We start from the raw sequence: 15,091 nt of genomic DNA, 5'->3' as shown, positions 1-15,091 counted from the left end.
GTGAAGACTGTTGAAAGGGCTGTAAGGGTGACTCGCATTGTATGTTCTCATGATCTCCTAGCCACAGCATTTGTTGGACAAGCTTTGGCTGGAGGTGTGCTTGCCTCACTAGTTTACCACTTATCATAGGCTTAAAAATTGTAATAAAAATATGAATGGGGTGAGAGGTAAATTGTCTCGCATCATGCACTGCCTGGCATATTGCACCATGCACTGTCTTGTATTTTGCCTTTCCTGTAGAACGAGCAGGCTTTCCCAATAGGACCTGCCAGCTTTCGTTAAATGGGATCCCCATATGGCAATGGGACTTGCTTAAATTCTTCAAGATGAACTTGAGGGCTGAGCTTGTGGAAAGTGGTCTAAGCTGAAAGCTTTTTCAGCAGGATCAGTGATGCTATTGTTGTTGTTTTCCATCTTGCTTTCCTTGCTGTTTTGTTGAGAGCTGAAGATGAAGAGCTTAGGTCATTCCTAAGCTTCTTGGACTTCTGCAAGTGCCAGGCAGTGTTTTCTTCATAATGCACATTCAGACCGTAATGCTTATAGCCTGAGTGGTGAGCACAGAAGACCAGGCAGAAATAGTAGAGAGTTTACGAATAAGTACAGTGTAGAGTATAGAATTTAAAGCTTCAAGATGTATGCAGGAAATTTGATACAGTTGAACTGCTCATTAACGAAAGCCCTCAAGAGCGAAATTCTCGCGGCAACGAAAAAATTTTGTGCCGCCAGCAAACTTCCATAGAGTTCAATGCATTTCCACCCTCTCAGCAGCAAAGGGTTTTTAAAAAGCAGTCCCGCAATAACAAAAGATTGAGGTAGTGATCTGCAACATTTTTTTCGGCTCATCAGCCAGTTGGGAACGGAGAAGTACCAAAACTGCAGCAGCACACTCATCCGACAAGTCAGGCACATACGTTTCTGCCAGCAAGCATCAGCGCGGTCATTGCTGTTTACACTAGGTTACTTATTTTTTTTTAGCTTAAAGCAGCTTTTTGCTAGGCTGTCTGATGGCAACTATGCAGGCACGTGACGCTTCATGTGACGACACCGCTGGTCATCTGGCAGTTTTTTTCCTCCTTGCTGGCCGTTGACACTGCCCACTACCACGCTATCTTGCCGTGTGCCGCGTGTACGCTGAAACGCTGAAATCGCCTGTGTCTTGCTTTCGTCCAATGTTTTGTTCGGCGTGTCAGAAAGATTCTGCCTCCTGTTAAAAAGCACAAGTTCTTGGTGCTGCAGGAAAAGTCTGCAGTCATCACCGAAGCTGCAAAAGGGAGAAAGAAGTCTGATATTGCAGAGGAGTTCAGTATCCAGTGCAGCTCACTTTTTACTATTCTGAAATCCAAAAGCAGCATCATAGAGGCACTTAGGCCGGCGTGTGCGTGCAGCACAAGACTGTGGCAACGCCGGTCTGCGAAGACGTCGATAAGGCCGTATTCCAGTGGTTCCTCGACACGAAAGAGAACACGCTGCCTTTGTATGGAAGCCATCTGCAGCAGAAGGCTATTCACATCGCGTGCATTCTGGGGCACAACAACTTTAAAGCGAGCACTGGATGGCTAAGCCAATTCAAAGCATGGCACTGCATCGTTCACCAAGGTGTTGTCGGGGGAGCCTGTGAGCGTCACGGTGAAGCAGCATCACCCTGGATGCAAGAAAGTTGCGAAAGCATAATGGACAAATGCAAGTCCTCCGAAATTTATAATGTGGATGAAACTGGCTTTTTCTACAAAATGTTGCCATCAAAAACGCTTGACCTGAGGGGACAAAAATGTCATGGCGGTAAGCTGAGCAAAAAGCGGGTGACCATTCTTTTGCATTCAAACATGGACGGATCCGACAAGCGTCTTCTCCTCGTGATCAGCCAGAGCACGACGCCACAGTGCTTTAAAGGTAACCGAAGGCTTCTGGTTGAGTACACTGCTAATCAGAAAGCTTGGATGACACGCACAGTATTCTCCAGCTGGCTGGAAGCCTTTGATGCAGATATGCCAAAGCAGGGCAGATCCATCTGCCTTTTTTTGGATAACTGCAGTGCCCACCACATCGAAGACTTCCTGATGACTGTCCACTTGATTTTTTTTCCCCCCCAAATGCACATCCGTTATCCAGCCTCTCGACCAAAGGGTTATTAAGAGTGTCAAGTCTGTGTACCAGGGGAGACTCATCCGGCGGATGTTGAAGTGGCCCACGGAAATTGATCTTTTCATGTAGTATTTTGCTGGTACATTTTGCACTGCCCTGAGCCATTAGATGGAGTCCTAGCAATTGGGTGGCCTTTGAAGGCATACACTACAGATAGATTTATAGTGCTGGCATTTTCCTGTAGCAGGTGCCTCTGGCAATAGAGAGGTGAAGCTGATGTGGCTTCATTAAGCCCACCAGTTTAATTAGTCTATTGCATTGTTTTTTTTCCTTGCAGGTTCATTTTGGCCTTGCGGTCTGACTATTTCTTGCTCATTCTGAGGGAAGATTTTGCTGCCGAGGAGACCGAGGTCATCAGCATGGATGGGTGAGAAAGGCTTGTGTTCTTATCCTTTTTTCACGCAGCTTTTAGCGCAAGTTTCTCTTACTTGAGAAACTTGGGCTTTCAACAAGTGAGCCTATCATCTCTGATAGGCTGGCTGCTACTGTGCACTCTGAGAGATTTGGTACTCCAGCCAGTGGCCGCGTCGCCGTGGTGTGTGGCGTACGTGCGAGAAGCAGTCATGTTTGCATCTCCAGGCGATGTTTATCTGCCTGAATGCTGAATTTTTGGGACAGGTGGGTTCACCTGAGGTGTGCCAGGTGTTCCGACAGCTGCGCAAAGCAGAGGGCGCTGGATTTTTTGTATCTTGGAAAGATGAAAAGGTCCCCAATAGAGAGTGCAGGGGCTGGTCACGAGAGGCAGCTGAAGAAGCCTTATTCAGCATATTTAGCCGTCATGTCCTTGTAATCAGTGTACGTTGGCAAATGGTGAATTTTTAAGGTCTGAAGCTCCGAAAAGCCTTCTATGTGCCATTCAGCTTTGAGGGAGGCTCTTAAACTGCCAACAAAAGGAGGTGGTTAGATTCGCCTTTGAGCTGCTTCGTCGAGCCATCTTTACAGCAATTTCTGCCCAGTGTAAGGTTGCGGGTGAAGAACTGTGTGAAGTTTTGTTCTTATATTCAGGAGTCCACAGTGCGTGTGTTCTTGATGCATGTATTCTCTCCCAATCCCTCAAGTTGCCCTAGTAGCGATGGTGCTTTCTCTATTTTGTTGAATTAGAAAGCATGGCTATGAAACTGGAAATGTAAAATAATTCGTTATTTTTTGTTGTAGAATGGTCTTTGACCATTACACCTTAGCAACATTTCATTTATGCTGAAGCATCACTCTTGGCTTAATCAGTATTTTAAAAAATAAAAAACGGCCATCTAGTGTTTACCCGTGAATTAGCGTGTTCGGTCCTGAGGGAATTAGAAAATATCAGAATAGAGCAGAACTGCGGGGCTAAAAATTAGCATGCATATGCATGCATAGCAAGTAATATTCAGCAGTCTAGCAAGAGAACAGCAGTTTGCAATTGGTGGCGAGGTGCTGGAAGTAGTAAGAGAATATGTTTATTTCGGGCAGGTAGTGACAGCTGATCCGGATCATGAGAAGGAAATAACTAGAAGAATAAGAATGAGGTGGTGCACATATGGCAGGTTTTCTCAAATCATGATGGACAGTTGACCAATATCCCTCAAGAGAAAAGTATACAACACCTGTATCTTACCGGTACTCACCTATGGGGCAGAAACGTGGAAGCTAACAAAGAGGGTTCAGCTTAAGGTAAGGACAACGCAGCGAGCTATGGAAAGAAAAATGATAGGTGTAACGTTGAGAGATCGGAGGCGGGCGGAGTGGGTGAGGAAACAAACGCGGGTTAATGACATCCTAGTTGAAATCAAGAGGAAGAAGTGGGCTTGGGCAGGGCATGTAATGCGAAGGCAAGATAACCGCTGGTCCTTAAGAGTAACGGTGTGGATTCCAAGAGAAGGCAAGCGTAGCAGGGGGTGGCAGAAAGTTAGGTGGGTAGATGAGATTAAGAAATTTGCGGGAATACGGTGGCCACAACTGGTGAAGGACAGGGTTAATTGGAGAGACATGGGAGGGGCCTTTGCCCTGCAGTGGGCGTAGTCAGGCTGATAATGATGATGATGATGGTCATTTTTAGGGTAGAAGCATGAAAAAGAAATAGACAACAAACATTCTATGGCATGGCTAGTGGATGCCTAGATGGATGTGCGAAAATTAACACGGCAAAAGGAGATGGCAGGAAGTGTAAGCACTGTATGAAGGCGCTCAAACACGTGCATCGCTATGCATAGAAATGTTCTGCTGGCAAAATGAGCAAAAGTGACTGTCAAGCATGTTTTCATCATCGCCTGCAACGTTTTAAGCATGAAGGTTCGAGTAACAAGCGCAGCATCGCTGTCGCTTTCACCCCACTGTATGCAGCAACTACACACCCTCTCAGCACTGCATCAGCTGCGATTAGGACTGCGCCCCTGAAAACTCTGTCATGGCGCCTCTGTTTCCTTTAACCGACCGAAATAAATGCATGGCGAAAAGCTGCTGTGACTGGGTCTAATGCCAGTCAAGGCACCAAATAAGGTGTGCTGTCATGCAGACGCCGCCACGAAGGACTACTACCAAGATGGCACTTGACTGCTTCCACTAAACACGTGCATGCACAGTAGGCTTTGTAAAATTGGCCTGTTATCTTGTTGCTGAAGCTCTGGCACATGTCTAACAACTTCTGGTAGTCAAATTTTTGTCGAGTGTCCATTTGATCTGTTCAGTTTCGTTGACCATTAGCATTTCCACATAAGTTGATGCGCTGTGGTGGCGCAGTGGTTAAGGCATTCTGCTACTGAGCAAACATGAGGTTGTAAGATAAATTCTGGCCACATTTTGATGGGAGCAAAATTGAAAAATTTCTGTGCTGTGCAATCACTTTAGAAGCCCCTTGGTGGTTGAAGTAAATCCATGACCCTTCATTATGACATCTCTCGGGGCCTGTATGCCACTTTGGGATGATAAATTGCACATATGAACCAAATATGCGTAGTTGACATGCTGCACTAGCTTATTGTGTAGACTGCTCTTGTGGTATTTAAAGGAGTATAGACACCATATTTTTGCTTGTGTGTTTTCGTTCAAATGATGTGTTAGACGTTAGTACACATATATCATCCTGTGGTAATTGCCTACAACCGCTATATAATTTATATTTTAATTTCTTCTTGATGCTTTCGGTTTCATCAGCCGAACAATGGCAGTGACGTATAGTTGGTGTTTAGGACACGTGAGCCATGGAAAAGCGGCTGTGTAGTTGCCAATGTGTTGTTTTTGTCGTTCCAAATCTTGAAGCAGGCTGGCTTAAGGGTTGTAGTGAATTAAAACTACGTAGTGACTCGCGTGACCTAAACTGCAACCATGTCACTGTCTTTGTTCGGTTGATGAAACCGAAACAGCATAAGAGAAGAAATTCAATTATAAATTTTTTAGTTGTCGTAGGCAAATACCACGTGGGGAACAATGTATTCTAGTGTCTAACGCATCACTTGAAAGAAGAAATGTAATTAATATTAGGTTTCTGTGGTACTTTAACTACCAAGGGGCCTGAATCCAAGCCATTGAATGCCAAGGCTATGAGATATGTGCGATAGGCAGCAGAATACCATTCATTTTCTTTCTATGTCATATGTAATGCGTCAGGCATGGCAGGGTACATCTCACCAGAGTTGAGAATAGCACAAACAGGTGTTGTTGTGTACATATTATGACACAGTAGTTTCACATTCTTGCAAATCATAATGTTGAAATGTTTCAAGCGAGTTGGGCTAGGTTTTAAAGAGTGGAAAATTGACATGAAGTTTGATATTCGAATGTTTTCTGAACTTTTAAGTGTAAGAGAAGATGATGAAAGGAGGAAGAGTACGTTGCTGGTGTTACTATCAGGCATAGGATTATTGCACTGACTCATTATAATGTTTGGCGCCGGAATCATGAAAAAGAAGTTCTGCCCTTCACATACCTGAGGACATGCAATAGCATGTAACAAGCCTTTGACTGTGCAGTGTTGGTTTGAGAACCAGTGACAGCACAACCCTTGCAACAGTCTCTGTTTAGCAGCCAACAAAATTCGAGGGTGCGATCATTAAGCGAGTGCGAGTGCATTATGCGAGTAAATGAAATGAAGTCACTTATTCCTTGCATCTTCTTTTGTGCGCTCCTCAGCACTAAGAATCATCGCACTTGGCACTCAGAGGTGCTGTCTCTAGCGACGAGTTTCTCACAGCACCGCTGCTATTCTATGTGATGTGCTGTACCAGTCACCTTAACCACATGCTGATGGATTGGAGCCTGTGTTTTTCAACCTCTGCAGCATCTACAATTTTACGCGACAGCGTATACAGCTCGTTTGGTCGAAAAGCCTTCGGTGTCATAGTAGTGTCAGCACCGCGCTTCGGAAAAAATCGTATCATGCCAACCGTTTGCCACAGAATGTTCCAGATGGTGTAATACGATTCAGTGTTTCATGCCACATAAGCATACTAGTTAAGTTAGAGCCTAGCTTGCGGCAGGGATTCGAACCGTCGACCTATAATTGGGGGAACCGGTGACCTTTAATTGGGGACTGCGTATCATGCACAGTTCAGGTGTCCACCATGATAAGTGAGTCTGTTATTGCATCATTTCCTTTCCTCAAAAAATCAGTTTTCGATTTGTCTAACGGGCGACAGCATTCCGTGGACTCCCTGGCAGCGCTGCAAGACGTTGTCGCGTTCCACTCTTGAAGGTGTAGCTTAAGCATCCTCCAAATTTTTCTTAATTTTTGGGTTGTTCCCAAAGTTTTCTTCCCCGAACCAACATTACCCATCATGTGAGCAAATACGGTATATAACTGTTGCATCTCATGATTACTCACCTGTAAGGGTCAGTTGTGGAGACTGACAAAAATGCTTGAAGCTGAAAACAGTCCAGCAAACAATGGAAAAGAAAATGTTATACAGCAATGGGCAGGAAATTATTTTTGCAGAGAAGAAATGCAAGTTGAAAATGGTTTAGCTGAAATTATGATGACAAAATGAACTTCTTGTAATGTCATTACATGTCAGGGCATGTATTCCACACGACAGGTAGAAAACTGGCTCAGAAAATTGGGTAGAGCGGTGAGGTTAGGAAATTTACTTAGGTAGTGTGGCTGGTGCTCGGACAAGACAGGAGTTTTTGGAGGTCAACTGAAGAGGGCTGTGTCCAGAAGTCGATTTCACTTGGACTATGGTGTACAGGTTGAGTGCCTGTGCCAACTGGCAGGGGGAGTGCAAGCATTTTTTCCACGGCATGGCGGTGGCGCCGCGAGTGAAAAGACTGTTCACTTCCTCTGCTGTGCCCATATGAAGCTGATGCACTTGACCCCAGTTGACCAATCAGGGAATTTTGATATGGAGAAACTAGAAACTGCACGACGGTAGCCTAAATGCTATTGCATTAAAAAAATTTGCACCATACTCATCTCTTGGATCCGAATATAACGTGATGTGCATTCTGAACCGTTATTTGATCTGTCACGGACTACTGCAGATTCTTTGTTCTCGATCAGTCTTCCCGTAGCCCTAGCCTTTTTGGTTTTCAGCAAATGATTTATCATTCATCATCACCAGTTCTGGGAATTTAAGTTTTCTTCACAGAAAGTTAGTTGTCTTACCTATGCCTCCCCATAGTAAACAAGCAAGTGGTGGGGTCTTAGAGCAATGTATCTCCAAGCTGTCCAAAGAATCGGGTGGGAGTAGGAGGTATCCCATGTTCACACAGGCTGGCAGTGCCCATGTCCACAGGGGAATGAGCTTTGGCTGCCACCAAAAAAAAATTAAACACTAGCACTCGGCCCATATTGGTTGCTCTACATAGCCAACTACTTAAAAATAGTTTCGACATGTGAAAAGCATTACCCTCAATGACAAATGTGTTGTACCATTTGATGAGCTGTTCCTCGAAGTGGCATTCACACGGAGTGCAGTACCTTCTCAGCCAATGGAGAGCAAATTTGCATCTTCTAAACAATTCTTAATGCAGTGGCACCAAAGCAATAGAAATTTGGGTATCTTTCTTGCCAATTTCAGGCTGGCCTTACAGATTCTGGTCTTCATTTTTAGTATAAAGCCCGGGGCTTGTTGCAAATAGCGCTGTGCGAGAACTGTCTGAAACAGACAAAAATAATGCAACTTGTACCTTTACTGTTTTATTGCCAGACAGTCCGTATATATTTTAGTCATAATGTCTAGTAATAGTAAACACAATAAGTAACATTGTGAGCCAAGATCAAGGTTAGCAAAAGGTCAGATGTAATCGTGACACGTAGCAGATGACCCTTACATGAGCACTGGGGCTTTAATGTACTGAGAGAAGCAGTGCCATTTTTGCCGTCACGAAGTGGAGACATGGGGAGTTGCACTTTCTGCTTTGCCAGTTGGCACTCCTACTCATCTGGCCACCATACTTGGACTGTGGGGGTGGTGATGATGGTGCTTATTCTTGTGATGAGAACAACTCTAAACAGTGTGCTCTAACTTGGGGAATACAGCACTTCATGGGTGGACAGCCCTTGGCTGAGTGTTAATGCTCTCTGTGTGCTGCAGGTTCACGCATGGTGCAGTGGTCTTTGCTCTGCACCACCTGTACGGAGGCACGGCCAGCCCTCCCCGGGAGGTGCATGTCTCGGAGCTGGCCCTCCTGGCTGAAGTGCTCGGGGTGGACAGCTTGCGCCGAGTGGTGCTCTCCCATGTGCGCACTTACTACTGCCACTTCTTCCACAAGGTGTGTGCGTGCATGGGACCTGGCTGCCCAGCCTGTGTTTTCCGCTCCCTTGTTGCAGATAGCTGTGGGAGTAGTTCAAATCAAATGAAATGCTTATTTTCCTTGTAATAATATTCTGTCTACGGAGATAGTTCGAAAGAAAAAACTGGTAATGGTGCAAGAAATGAGGACACGGAAGGCACACAAAAGACAGGACTGACGCCATCCTGTACTGTCTTTAGATAGTTTCTTGTGAGCTTTGTGCAAGGAGCAAGGCAGGACAAGATTAAAAAGCTAGGTCTGACTGTCACCAGTTTGCTGTCGCAGATAAGCAGTCATGAGTTTTTGTAGCTTACATACCAGTCTTCACTGCCACCTGTAATAATTTGTAACTCAAGTTATCTGTGCACTTGCGGATCACTCTAGCTGTGTACTGATTGCATGGTATAAATAACAGCATTTCACACTGCACCGACGCATAATTTGACATAATGTAGCGGGCACACACTTAATGCGCCATTACTCAAGCCTGTGTTGTGGCAGTGAAATCTTAAGCAGTTGCTAGCATGTATTAGGCATGATGTTTAGTGTGGCAGCTTGTACGATTTGTTTCTGAAACATAAATCGTACCACTTGCTCAATGGTATAGACCATAGAAACCACATAAGTGTGCATGCCCATGTGTTTTGACATAGTGATTGTGCACTGTTTGTGGCCAAAATGTGGCCCAACTTTTTTCATGGCTGCCACATACAACTTTATTTGTGCAGATGCAGAGTCTCGGGTACTTTCTGCATGCATAATGAAAGGTTTTTTTTTTTTGGTGGGGGGGGGGGGGGGGGGGGGGGGGGGGGGGGGGGGTTGATGGGGTTTGATGGGGGGGTGCCAAGGAGAGAGCAGTGTTTATGGAGCATGTACAGTCTGGCCAGAATGAAACATGAACAGCGCCTTTGAACGAAACAAAAGGATATATTGAGTACTTTAAGCTGCAGCGTACAACTTGCCTTATTCACGTTTCTGGGTATAGGATCTACCGAAGTACATATTAAAACTGGTTGTATAAAGCAACATCTCGCTGCAAACTAGAAAAGTGCGGCATATGAGTGTTCGCGTTCCAATCTGACCGTACCGTCCTATGACATTCTTACTGGGGGTAAGAGTGCTGTCTGACGGTATGTGAAGCGGGATTTTCTGTGCTGTCTGGCTGACACTTCTCAAGCGCAGCCCATGTCTATTTCGGTGATCACCTGGGCTAATTTGTCGGCACATCTGTCTTCTGCCATACCACAGTGTAGCTCTCGACAAAACATATCTGTTGAAGTCCATAGGGCACGCTTGCATGATCTTTGCTTGCATATTGTCATTACTGTCGCTGAACAACTCATCAGTTGGAAGTTTAGGGGAGAAGTGGTCTTTAATCCTTTTTTCTCTCAATTAGCCAGCTAATGGTAAAAATTTTATGGCATTCATAACTTGTTTGTTCCTTGGATACAGTGCTGAATGCTTGCAAAATATGAATTTAGCATTTTGTTTAGGTTGGAAATATTTGTACACTTTTATTACTTACTTTCAGTATGGAAAAAAAATTTAAAGGCTGAGGCTTCCGAAACGCACGAAATCGGAAGTTTTACAAATATGATAGGAATCAACTGGTTTTCAATTCTTGTTTGATTGCAGCTGTGTTTGTGGAACATTTTTTCTAGTTGGATAATTTCGAGTTTCTTGTTTTTTTTCCCACTGTGAGTTCTGTCCTTAAAATTGGAACCTGAAAGTTTGCTGTCACACCACATAGAGGGCATTTTAGCTCGCCGTTACACGTTCTTCGTGGGTACTGCCAGTTTTTTGTGATGCTGCTGTCTGAGCATCCAATTAAATCTGTTTCTCATGGAGTGCACTTGTTGCTGATGTTAGTGCCTTCGGTTAATATTTTTTTAGATAGATATGCTATTCAGGCAACAAGGTCTAGGATACGAGGGCAAAAGGCAGATGTGCTCTGCCTGACGGGGCCCGTGCACCCGAAACACTTCATAATGCTCAACCCTGAATGTGTTTTATTTTGTGTTTTGTGGGAATCTGGCTTTCCGCCGTCGCCTTTGCGCGGCTGTGCCGGCCGCCCGCGTTGTTTCTCCTCTTTCCCTTGCTCCCGCCTCAGGCGGTGGAGAGGCGGCTGGGTGACTAATCACTGTCATTTAGCCACAGCTCCGCCCCGGCTCCCCAAGGGCCTTTGCCATTGGCGCCTTTTGGCGGGAATCCGGGACCCGTTTTGGGCGGCCGCGCATCCCGCGACCGTCCGAGCGGGGCCGAGAGAGAGGGATCCCTCCGAGACAGCGTAAGGTGCGTACGTTACTGTTTGTCCGTGCCGGCTTTGCCGCTCGGACCAGTGCTTACTCGAGCTCGCCCGCACGTGTCCTCTGACCTGCAGCGGCTCGAGCCTGTCCAGCGGGGTCCAGCGACCTCTGACAGGCGTACCTTGCGTTGAATGCCCACTCTCTCTCGCAACCGGCCCAACGGTCGACACGAGAGAGAGATCACAGCACTGCCGCGGGGACATTCTCCTGCAGCGGCGTGCTAGCGGCGCACATTGCTCGAGTCGCTTCGTGCGCGCAGCGGAGCCTTGCTCCTCGCGCGCCCCCCGGGACGGGGTGACTATTGAGTGCGTGTGTACCTGCTGAAGGACGACGTGAATAAACGTCTCCTTTGTGAACTTGGAGGCTTATTTCTTTGCGGCGAATCGCTCTCCTCCCAGCGGAGGTTGAGTGCGCTGCAACGGTGTCCCAGTGTGTGTGTGGTGACGGCTGATCGGGGCCCTTGGCTCGCGCGAAGCTCGAACCCGCGGTGGGTGGTGGCCTGTGTCCACGTAGAAACCCACAACTGGCGCCCAACGTGCTAAGTCATTGGCGCTTACGCCTTTGATGGCACATTAGCCGAGCAGGTCGCCTAGCCGATCACGCTTGCGCACCATGTCTACCCCCAGCGGGGCACTCGGCAGCTACATGTCGGCTCCCTACGGAGTTGTAGCGTCGTTTGATCCGCTGGCTGCTGTTCCTTCGAATAGCTAGACACCGTGGTTGGCCGCGGCCCCCATCGGGGTTTACTGCGGCACAACCCAAAATGTCGACCACGCGGCTCCCATTGGAGCTGTACCGGGAGCACCCTGCGGTGCATCCGCTGGTCACATGCCTCAGCTGTGCAAGCTTTCCGTCCAGTGCGAAAGCAGTTCGTGTCACGCTGCCGCAACCGGCAGTTTCGAACAGCAGCAGCCGTGCCCCGCGAGCAGTCAATTCTGCTCTAGGAACGGCGAGGCGCTGGCCCGGTTCCCTGTGGAAACCACGCCGCTCATCGAACTAGGAGCCTTGCCTCCCTCGTTCGTGTAGCCCGCCCAAGCCTCCACTGAGGCAGGGGTGCAGTGCGCTCAGTTGGCTGATGCGGCTCCGCGAGCCTGCGGGTCGGCTGGCGCGCTGGGCTCTCCTGATACAGCATTACGACTTTTCCGTGCAGTGTCGAAAGGGGAGCACAAACGTGGTAGCTGACGCGCTATCCCGTGCCCCACTCGCCAGCGGCGCCTTGATGCCTGTAGGCGGAGGGGGCGAAACAGCGGACGAGCCGCCGGGCGGCAAGGAGGGGGAACCCGCAAACGGGTTAACCCATTCCGCTAACCAGGCAAGCAGCGCTTCGCAAAGCGGACGAGAGGCAAAGCTCTTCGTGAGCGCCTCGGAATTGCCGACGCGAACGGAAATTTTGGCTGCAAACCTGAGTGGGGACGAGACCATGCTCCCCTCTGGGATGACTGGAATCGTTTTCAGCCGTAAGAGCTACTGAAAGCCCAGCAAAATGACCCCTTTTGTCGCGAGGTGAGCGACGGTCTCAGGGAGACGGAGCGCCGTGACGCTACTTGTATTGTAGCGGGCGCAGGGGGGCAGAAGCCAGCGTGTGTCGCGGCGAACCCCGGGGATTCATATTTGCTGGACCATGACGGGCTCGTGCTGAAGTACATAGCCACCGATGACGAGTCCATCGACCCGTTCTAGGTGGTTATCCCCAAAAGTCTGAGAGGCGCACTGTTGAGATTCTCTCATGACGAACCACTGGCCGGTCATTTGAGTGGCTCCAAAGTTTTTGCAAAACTGAGCCATTCGGTGACGTGGCCCGGCATGAAGCGTGACATTTTCCGCTATTGCCGTTCCTGCCATGTCTGTCAAGCGGTGAAGTCACGGGGCGGCAAGCCGCCTGGAATGATGAAACCGATTGACAGTGTGCGTCCGTGGCAGATGGCCACCTGCGATTTGATGGGGCCTTTTCCCCAGGAGCAAGCAGGGGTTCATAGACTTGAAGGCCTACGCGTCACGGTCTGACGAGCTTGCGCCGGTACCCATTGGTATCAAAGGCAAGCGCAAAGGCACAACTGGTGCTGCGGAACGCAAGCGTACGCAGCACCGGTACAATCTGAGGCGACGGTCACCAGTGTGATTTATGCCGGACGGCGGACTTTTCCGCAACCGAAGGCACGCAGCCTCAGCTAGCTGGCGAGCTTTCTCGTCAGGCCCTACCCAGGTGAAGCACGGTGTGTTATTTTTGTTGTTGTTTTTGCAGCATGCTCAGTTCCAGCCTTGTGTGTTTATCAGTTTATTTATTTGTTTTGTTTAGTCAGTTTTTAGCCACTTTCGTTTCCAGCTTGTTCGTCGGTTTTCGTTCTAACGTACCGAGATGTACATAGGTAACATGCGTCTGCGTTGGCGTTCAGTTTTTTTGACCAGACTTGTACATATGTATACTTCAGCCGCTCTCTCTTGCGCTTATCTTTTGAAGCGCAGAGTTTGCCTGTCGTTTGTACGGCGCCTTTTCTCATTTCCGGCCGGACTGTGGGTGGTTGGCTCGTTAAGGAGCCGTGTGTCGCGGTGCGAGTTTTGTGCGGCCCGTATGGAGGGGAAGTTGGCGGGGCGTTTGGGGCGATGGGGGGGCGGAAAGTGCACCCTTTGACCCTCGCCGCGGCGCCTCTGGACGCTTCTGATGAGGGGATCGTTGTCGCCGACCAGCGTCCGCGCACGTGCCGGTGTATGCGTGTTTGCGGCTGTGGCTGTGTGCGCGCGTAACCATGAGCCAAGGCGACGCCTGTGAGTTGTGCCGTTGTGTCCTTCTGCGTGAGCGCGAGGAGGAGAAGGACCCCTCGCTGTGGACAAGGTTACACATCTGGATGCCGCCGAACGTCCTCGCCCGTTTCAGCCGGCGTGAAAGGGGTGCACTAACTCTCTTGTGCCCGAACGTGATGTCGTGTCCAAGGGCGCGAGGTCAGTGCTCTGCCGCGGCCCCGTCGTCATCAACACACCCTACATCAACGGAAAGAAGACCGCCATCAGTCGTCGGCCCTCCCAACGCGTTCAACTTGAAGTCTGCGAGCGGTGAGTCGCCGACCGCCCAATTTGCCGCGCCATCGAACTTTGAGGCTGACATCCACCTGTCACATAGCTGTACAGTTTTATTCACATCTTCTTGTGTACCGTGTATATAATCTGCAAGCTGTTTTGATTTACTGAAGCGTATGCAAGTGTTGTTTGCCTTGTTTTTCCTTTGTTTTTTTACATTGTTCTGGCTGGAACTGAAGTGTAGCTAGTTTTTTTTTGTGTATTCATTTCTTTATTTTGGAACTGAAGTGTAGTTTTTTTTGTGTATTGATTTCTTTATTTTTGGCCGCGTGCTTCGCCGATGGGTAGGAGGGCATTTAAGGAGAGGGGGATGTGGGAATCTGGCTTTCCGCCGTCGCCTTTGCGCGGCTGTGCCGGCCGCCCGCGTTGTTTCTCCTCTTTCCCTTGCTCCCGCCTCAGGCGGTGGAGAGGCGGCTGGGTGACTAATCACTGTCATTTAGCCACAGCTCCGCCCCGGCTCCCCAAGGGCCTTTGCCATTGGCGCCTTTTGGCGGGAATCCGGGACCCGTTTTGGGCGGCCGCGCATCCCGCGACCGTCCGAGCGGGGCCGAGAGAGAGGGATCCCTCCGAGACAGCGTAAGGTGCGTACGTTACTGTTTGTCCGTGCCGGCTTTGCCGCTCGGACCAGTGCTTACTCGAGCTCGCCCGCACGTGTCCTCTGACCTGCAGCGGCTCGAGCCTGTCCAGCGGGGTCCAGCGACCTCTGACAGGCGTACCTTGCGTTGAATGCCCACTCTCTCTCGCAACCGGCCCAACGGTCGACACGAGAGAGAGATCACAGCACTGCCGCGGGGACATTCTCCTGCAGCGGCGTGCTAGCGGCGCACATTGCTCGAGTCGCTTCGTGCGCGCAGCGGAGCCTTGCT

At 48.8% G+C, this 15,091-nt stretch overlaps 1 pseudogene; it reads left to right on the top strand.

Annotated features, from left to right (window-relative positions):
• The window catches only part of LOC149357376 (uncharacterized), a 46,734-nt pseudogene that overhangs the window by 14,719 nt on the left and 16,924 nt on the right, over positions 1-15,091 (top strand).

Source organism: Amblyomma mixtum, chromosome 3 (assembly GCF_055824585.1).
Source record: "Amblyomma mixtum isolate Tamu chromosome 3, ASM5582458v1, whole genome shotgun sequence".
Taxonomy (NCBI): domain Eukaryota; kingdom Metazoa; phylum Arthropoda; class Arachnida; order Ixodida; family Ixodidae; genus Amblyomma; species Amblyomma mixtum.
Note: the sequence above shows the minus strand (reverse complement) of the source record. Positions and strands in the feature narration are given on the sequence as shown.